Source organism: Diplotaxodon limnothrissa, linkage group LG9 (assembly GCF_057381915.1).
Source record: "Diplotaxodon limnothrissa isolate DT_005_m linkage group LG9, D_limnothrissa_male_GT1.1, whole genome shotgun sequence".
Taxonomy (NCBI): Eukaryota; Metazoa; Chordata; class Actinopteri; order Cichliformes; family Cichlidae; genus Diplotaxodon; species Diplotaxodon limnothrissa.
In genome coordinates, this window is record NC_140604.1 from 21,291,284 (window position 1) to 21,299,779 (window position 8,496).

The 8,496-nt window shown below is 38.6% G+C and overlaps 1 protein-coding gene across 3 annotated transcripts in view; it reads right to left on the reverse strand.

The window, feature by feature from the left end:
• slc4a2b (solute carrier family 4 member 2b) overlaps window positions 1-8,129 on the reverse strand; it is a 55,152-nt gene extending 47,023 nt beyond the window's left edge. For all 3 annotated transcript variants that reach the window (XM_085362848.1, XM_085362847.1, XM_085362846.1), the window contains exons 1-2: window positions 8,082-8,129; window positions 7,833-7,996 (exon numbers count right to left, since the gene is read on the reverse strand). The gene's annotated coding sequence lies outside the window, so the exon portion shown is untranslated. The remainder of the gene's footprint in view (window positions 1-7,832; window positions 7,997-8,081) is intronic.
• Window positions 8,130-8,496: the final 367 nt, after the last annotated feature.

An 8,496-nucleotide genomic window follows, 5' to 3' on the forward strand; every position in this document is an offset into this window, starting at 1 on the left:
CCGGCAGATCGTTTTCAAACCCACCGCCGTCTTTCGCTACTCAGGTTAAATATATATAAGTCACTTAGATAACTTAACAATGTTATTGTTTGGCTTTTTTTAGTATTTTATTTGTTCCTGAGTAAATCGGTTTGGCTGAGATTAAAGGTATAGTTTTTACACAGCTGAATAAACGTCAAGCAGACAGCTGATTATCAGAAGTGTGAGATGCTCCAGAATTTACTCCAGTGTCCTGTTATATTTTAGATAGCAAGGAGTTTATTAAACTTCACTGAACCAATCTGCAAATTTCATTAAAATTTAATAAACTATCATCTTGTCTTTATTTTTAGTTAGCACAGACCTTAAACACTTAAAGCTGTAAGCTAATGATAGTTATATAAGAGCAGATGCTGCTGGTGCAATAAGCTGTACGTTTTACGTCCAATGGATGATGATCTGATTAGTCGACTAATCGCAAAAATAATCGGTGACTAGTCGACTATCAAAATAATCGCTTGTGGCAGCCCTAGTGTCAAGGTTCGATTTTTTTTGATACAAAAAAAAAAAAAAAAATGTTCATGCCCGTTTAATTTGTCATTTATTAAAATTATAAATATATATTTAACTCAAAAGTACAGTTTTTAAATTTAATGTTGCTGAAACAAAGTAATAAAAACATAAATCTGATTGAGGAATCACTCATCTTTGGAAAAGAGAGTTTATTACAGAGAAATGGCTCTTTCCAAAATAAAAGCTATACTATACGCTTCTTCTGGGCTATACTCTCAGCAGCATATTAAACATATCAGGTCCCCATAAGGAGAATCATATGCTAACGGCTGTCTAAATGACTCGGGTAAAGTTTGTAGCATCTGTGCTTGTTGTTTTTGTCTGCTTCCACTTGTCTTTGCACTAGGATGGCGTCGGAGTAAATGTGCAGTCATATTCGTTGTGTTCCCACTAGTGCTGTCAGCGTTAATCTCGTTGAAATGACGTTAACGCCACAACACGGCAAATCTCCGTTAACGAGCTACCGCGGATCGCCCCGTGCGTGGGGCTGGACGGCCAACACGTTAACGAGCAAACTGCGCTAACACACTAGTTCCCACCCATGTAATTGAGCATTGCGTGGCACATCCAACATACTGTTTTACTTTAGTCCATGACGCGCTTACCTTCAGGGTCATACGTCACATGAAAACCAAAATAAGCTAAGTCCATCAATGAGCTTGTTTCTTTTTGAGGCAAAGATGTGAGATTTTTGTCATTTTATCTACCTTGTTTAGGTGTCTGCCTCCATTAAATCAACTCTACAAAATATTTACATGTGAGGTGCAGTGGCTGAAAAGCTCCACTACCCTACTTGGCTTATTAGATTGGGACTGTGCAATTATCATTTTTGTTATGACTATTATTTTAATTACAAATTGTCCCTTTTTTTTTAACCAATGACCTGAGTTTGTGCAAGGGATCGCCAACCGGTCTCTAGGCCCGTGTGACTGATGCCCAACACAAGAAAATCAAGATAAAATAATTACAGTGCCACATCCTTTTCTTTTATCGTTGCTGCAGTCTGAAAATCCATATTCACATTGGCATCCATTTGTGGCTGTTCAGTTCACTAAGCTATTTATTTATTCATTCAGGTTTTTCAGTTGAACTGCCCTCCATACAGTGGAAAGCAGTTTAACTGAGAAGATAACTTGTTTATGTATAATAAATACGCAGTTTCTCCAGAATCTGTAAATAATTGCGTTAAATGATCTCAAGCTTGTTACTGACCAAATTAGTTATGATCATGATTTTATAGAAAATTAATTATAAACATTTGGTATACTATCCTGAATCATCAGGCGTAGCACTGATGGTGGTGGGTTAGAGAACTTCAACACATAACCTGACAACTCTAGTTAACCTCCTAAGACCCAAACTCTTTATGGCATGCATTTTTTTTATTTCTCTTTCCCATTGTGACTTTATAGTGTTCAATAGAACACTATAAAGTCACAATTGAGTAATGATGTGCAAAACTCTTTATTTACAAAAACAAAATAAGAAACAACAATTGTGCGCCTTTGAGCAATATGGCTCATTTGAAAGCAATTTGCAAGAGCAAAATTTAGTATTGTGGTCTAGACAACCCCAAATGTGATGTCCCCATATTTGGACGCCAGATCCTAGGAGATTAAAACAGTGTGTTCATATTAACTAATTTGCAAAAGTGTGAAGTTAGACATTAAAGATCATCCTTCTGATTCACTAATATCTACATTTTTCACTCCTTACAAATCAGCATCAGAGCAGATATCCAGTGTCTGCCATGCTCTGATAAAAACGTTCAGCTCATCCCCCCCCACTTTTCCTTCCTCCCCTTCTGCATGACCAAGCAATTCACAAAAGGAATGTGGAGACGCTCTGCTCAAATATTTATCCTTCAGCATTTTTTCCCCCCTTTCCTCTAAAGCACAACACGCTGCTGTTGTCAAACCAGCTCGCAATAAGTCTGTTCGACATATTTCACAGAAGCAAAGGAAAACAAATAAAAGCTGAGACTGATCACACTGATAAGTGTTCAAGCATTGCAGAGCTTTATGGGACAAAAGGACATCGAAGGACTCGGGAATTTTATTTATTTATTTTTTTCTTTCTCAAAGATCAAATAAGTTCAGATTGACCAAGACAAACATTTCACATTCCTCCATCTAGCCCTCAGGTTTTGAACAGTTATAAGGGGGAAAAAAAGCATCACTGTGGTTTATATCACTTAAACTTAATTATTGGAAACGATAATCAGTTTAGCCAGTGTATTGGCCTTGCATCAAAATAAAAATATCTCCTCAAATAACCTGCAGTGCACAGAGATTATACTGGTGAGTCAGCAGAAGAGACATCCTTCCTCCATCCTGCCAGAGGACATGTGTCCTTACATCCATTAGACAAAATACACGGTCCTGGTTTCCAAGATGGGGATTTCAAATGGTGCAAATAATCATGAGTTATTAATTCACTTGAAATTACACCTATCCATTTATGAATCCAAACAGATGATAGACTAAGATGGGGTTTCTTTCTCTTTTTTCTTGCATAAATTATCTTATTTTCTGCAACATAATCTGTGGAAACCAGAAACAAAACAAGCCAAAATGGATTTTTCCTCATTAGTTTCTGTTGCAACGCTTTACTGACAGTGAATTTAAAAAGGGATGTTGCCCATTTTTGCCTCCTTAGACTTTGCTAGAGTAGTTTTGCATTAGTCACAATCCACAATAATCCACTGTTCATCCACTCTCTGAAACAAGCTATTTTAGCTTTCTTCTGATTGGCTGCCCCTCACAAACTTGAGGTTTAAACAGCAGATGGATGTGGCTTTTTTGCTTGGAGCCAGAGCCTTGTACTTGAGATGACCATATAAGGAATATCCACTCTCTGTGACATCATAACGAGGCAAAAGTAGACAAAAGTGTTTTAAACTAGACATAAAGCACAAAGTTTTTAATATTTAATACATGCATGCACTATTGTAACACCCTGCATGTATGACAGAAAATAAGGAAGAGCATAGTAATAGGTACAGGTCCACTTTAAAAGCAAGTTAAGTTTGTATTTACCGTAACCTCAGATATCAGAGAATGCGTTACTGTAATCCGATTACTTTTTTCAGGTAACGAGTAAAGTAAGGGATTACTATTGCAAAAACAGTAATTAGATTACCGTTACTTTCCCGTAGGAACGCTGCATTACTGCGTTACTAAAACCGTGATTTTTTTGCGAGTACGTCTCATGACGGTGACGTAAGCGAGTGCAACGTTTGTGACAACAGCTGTGTGCAGATCAACAATGGATCACATATCGATTGTGGGAGAGAGTATGAGCGTGCAGCGTTTAAAGCGTGGAAGTACTGACTTTACTTTGAGTTTGATTCCATAAAAAGTGACAAAAACATTAGTGTCCGTTGTGCGTGGGAAGAAAACTTCTTTTTACAGTGAAACCCCCCCCTAAACTTCCAAGCAAGCACCGAGTGCGCAACGACGTAATGGGAAACTCAGAAACTCGCAGATTCTTCAACTGACCGCTGTGGCACACCTGCACCAGGGTAAACCTCCGCCTACCCTACTCCTGCTTTACAGGTGAAAATAGAGCAACAGGACCGCTGAGTCTTTGATTTTATTTATTTTCTGCTGTGTTTTACTTGCATCTATTTGAAAGACTGAGTGTAAACACACACAAAAAAAATTTTATGTGCTGGAATGTGCAGAAAATAAGTTTAAATGTTAAACAAATTTCTTCAAGTCAGTGAATGTTGCATATAATTAAAATTTTGCTTGATGCATAAAGTTAAAAGGTTAAAACTAATAAAACAAGTTTTAAAAAGAGACTTTTCCATTTGAGTACATTTTGTATGATAGATTATGCAGAAAAAGTAGAATTGGGCTGAAAGATCTATCGCTTTATCACCTATTCAGGTTGTAAATCATGTTTTTAAAAAGTAATCAGTAACTAAGTAATTAATTACTTTTGAAAATAAGTAATCAGTAAAGTAACAGGATTACTTTTTTGGGGAAGTAATCGGTAATTAGTTAGTGATTACTTTTTTCAAGTAACTTGACCAACACTGGATATGAGCATCACTGTTTCCTTTGTTTTTTCCACAAAAAAAACAAAACTATGTTACTTGTAACCGAGCCCTCCTGTGTCTTTGTTTCCCCAGATAAAATCAGATTCAGACCTCTTTTGCATCACATGCTCTGCCGCAGCAGGAAACTCACAAGTGGCACTACAACATAAATAATGCTACGTTCCAGTAATTAGTCTAAGGCAACATAACCTCACGTCTAATGACAAAGCGCCATTCAACATTTCTCTTCTTGTCATGTGCAACCACCGCATGAGAGCCATTTACAGAAACGGTAGATGTTTCTTACAGGCTACAGCATCAAATGATACGCATTAATGCTTTTCTATGCTGTCTTATTTGGAAGAAATATGCCATTTTTCTGTCATTTCTCATAATCTGATAAGCCTAGATGTCTGTTATTCTTAAGTAAATTAAATCCCAGTTAACAAAACTGATTACAGAAATTATTTTATTACCTGCTGATTTCCTTTTGGCTCTAGCCAGAACTTGACTGCAGGGGCGGGGTATCTGTTGCCTCAAATCAATGTAAAACTTTTAGAGCAGTTTGTCTTTTTTAAAACAACAAAGATATACATTTTCTTGAACAGACTTGCTTAACAAGCTAAATTAAACAAAACTGTTCATTTGAACATTGGCACAGGCCAAATTTCAAAAGTGGGACATGGCCATTTGCCGCCATGTTGTGTAATAACTTCAGAAATCATTCAGTAATTTCTTGCTGTGGTGTCTAAAGAGAATACCCAAGAAACTGCTGATCGGCTGAGATTTTCCCCACACACCCATCTTTAGAGTTTACAGAGACTTGTCAGAAGAGGAACTATCCAGTAAGTGGAAGTTCTGAGCAAAAATGCTTAGTAGAGCTTCTGAAATCAACAAACTCAAACACTCGTTACAACCAAGGGATGCAGAAGAGCATATCTGAATGCACAACATGCCAAACCTTGGCAGCACCCACTCAATGCCTCTCCTGTCAGCTAAGAACAGGAAACTGAGGCTACAGTTCACAGTTCACACAGACTCACTAAGGCTGGATAACTCTTATCATACTGTACTTTGTTATTCTCTCTGCAGAGGATGTGCAGATTTAAGTGCAACTATTGCAGTGTGTACTTGTACTTTAGATGGAGGAACTGTACAGAGAGATAGCCAGAGGCAGGAATGATTTCCGGTGTCGTTCAATGCTGCATTTTGGTAATCTCAGGCTCTCACTGGACGTGCTCCTATGACTGGCCAGGAGGTATCGTCTAGCATTTGCCCATCTCTTGGCTAACATCTGCCTCTCTGACACCACTTTTAGAGACTCCAGCTTCATCCCCACACATTACTGGCCTTCGGGATCAGTTTATTGAGTCTGTTGGCCTCTGTGACCTTCAACCTGTGGCCCTAGGATGCAGGGGCATGGAGGATGGCACTGGCCACAACAGACTCTTACTGTAGAAAAGCAAAGTTTAACTGATCTTGCATATTGCCTTGATCTCATTCAGATTGTGGAATCTGAATTTATTTCAAGCATCCATCCTGGCAAGTATCAAGGTTTCAGGCTTCTAGTGCAATGGTGTGGGGGGGATACTTTTATTGGCCACCTTTGCGTCACTTAGCACTAACTGAGCCTGTTTAGACACCACAGCCTTCTTGAGTATTGTTGCCAACCACAGATTGTTCATCTTCTGATGTCTGCTTCCAGCATGACAACACACAAGGTCACAAAGCTCAAATCACCCCAACTGGTTTCCTGAACATGACAATAAGTTCACTGTACTGAAATGGGCTCCACGGTGACCAAATCTCAGTCAAACAGAGCACCTTCGGAATGTGGTGGAACAGGATATTCATATTGTCATGTCTGCAGCAATTGTGTAATGCTACCAAGTCAACATGGACCAAAATCTCTGAGGAAAGTTTCCAGCACCTCGTTGAATCTATGCCATGAAGCATTAAGGTGATTCTGAAGGGGCACACCCAGTATTAGCAAGGTGTACCTAATAAAATGTCTACAGAGTGTGTATTGAGAATATGTCTTATCCTATGTGCGTTCACGGTCATGTTCCCAAAGCTCCACGCCACGTGGGGGCAAAAAGAAAAAAAAAATAAAATAAAATTTAATATTAAACTTTTTTTCCCTCCTAAACATTAAGTCTTGATGTTTCTTTTGAACCTTTATCTATAAATTTATATGCATATGTAACAGAATGATAAAACCGATTGACCGTGCTTTCGTCATCAGGAATCTCAGCTTTGGAGTGACCTTCCTGAGAAGATAAAGCAAAATCTACGACTTGCTCCAAACCACTTCTAAAAACAATGTTTGGTTTTTTTAAACCTGCTGTTATCTCCTCTCCTCTCCATCTTTTTTTTTTAAATATATCTCCCTCTTACTGTCCTTACAGTATTATCTTTTTTTTTTAACTGACTATGTGTTTTTCTTTTTACTCTAACTGACAATTTGTCTTTATTACAGAATGTTCTCCTCCACCCTAACTAAAAACCATTATTCTAAGAGGCAGAACAGAGACACTTAGTGTTCAGTGTTACAAAAGAATGAATAAGCTGGCAGATGGGCAGACAGAGAGACCCCTGGAGATCAGAGGAGAGCAAAACAACATGTGTGCATATATTAAACATCATTTTTTTAAAAAGGAATAAAAAGCTCTGGCTTCTTCAGTGGTATTTTAAATTCACACAGCAGTCATTTTACAGCTGTAATCATGTTTTTTAAAAAAAAGAAAGAACCGTTGTAGTCTGTAACTTTATAACTTTTGGGTGTATGATTAACACAACAAATAACCAAAATAGGATGAAACGGCTTGTTACAGCTCCTAACCAGTGCTGGCATGCCTCGTTTAATAACTGATTAATGTATTAACAGGAAGATAACCAGACTGACGACATCTGGATTAACTATTCCCCTTATGACCTGAGAGACAATAATGCTCCTGTTGATCCAGTGAGTGAATGAATGAATGAATGAATGAATAAATAAGACCGACCACACGTCCACTCCCTTCACTGCTGTGTTTAAAGCCGTCTGTCCTTCCTGATGACACAACGTGAAACAACATCCTAGCTCTTAAAACAAAATCACCAGCGTGGCTTTGGTCAGGAGGTGAAAAGCACTAGTCTATGGGATGAGGAACTCCCACGACATCAACAAAAACTCTCAGTCCGACCACATTTCTACCACTTTCCCCCCTTCCTCTTTGTTTTTTCACATTACCTGGTTAACAAGCTGGGAAACAAAGCTAAGTCATCCACCGGCGGAGGTAACGGACACTTGACTGCATGTGTGGCAGTTGACTGGCTGTCAGCTCCGCTTCTTCACTACACAGCAGAACAAGACGTCGGTCGAAACCCGTTAACTGACTTCAAAATTACGCCGCTCTGAGCGAAAAAAAAGATGCTTTTTCATAAAGCTAAAGTCGTGTGAAGCGCTCACTCACACACAGATTACAGCTTAATTACTTACCGGTTCCTGGTACTCGACCCCAAACTCTACGTGTGCTCAAGCCGGTGTCAACACTCCAGAAATAAAAGCATTTCAACTTCCGGCTAGACTTTCAACTTAAAACAATTTCGCACCAAATTCGTGCATTTGCCACGGTCACGTTAGATGCATGACATCTTGAAGCTTAAAGCAAGAAAAATAATCAAAAACGTGACACTGCAGTGAGACAAAGGACTTGATTGTTTCTATACTGCATCGTGCACCTTTATTTTGAAGTTACACCAATCTAATTCCGGTTTAATCTAGGTAACTTTTGGCAGCTGTCGCCGTTTTCTTCAAACAGAAGTTGCTGCGCCTGCGTGAACTATAAATCACATTTCAGAAGGCCTGTGACGGCGTCGTTCCGTTATGATGCTTATGACGTTAATATAAATAA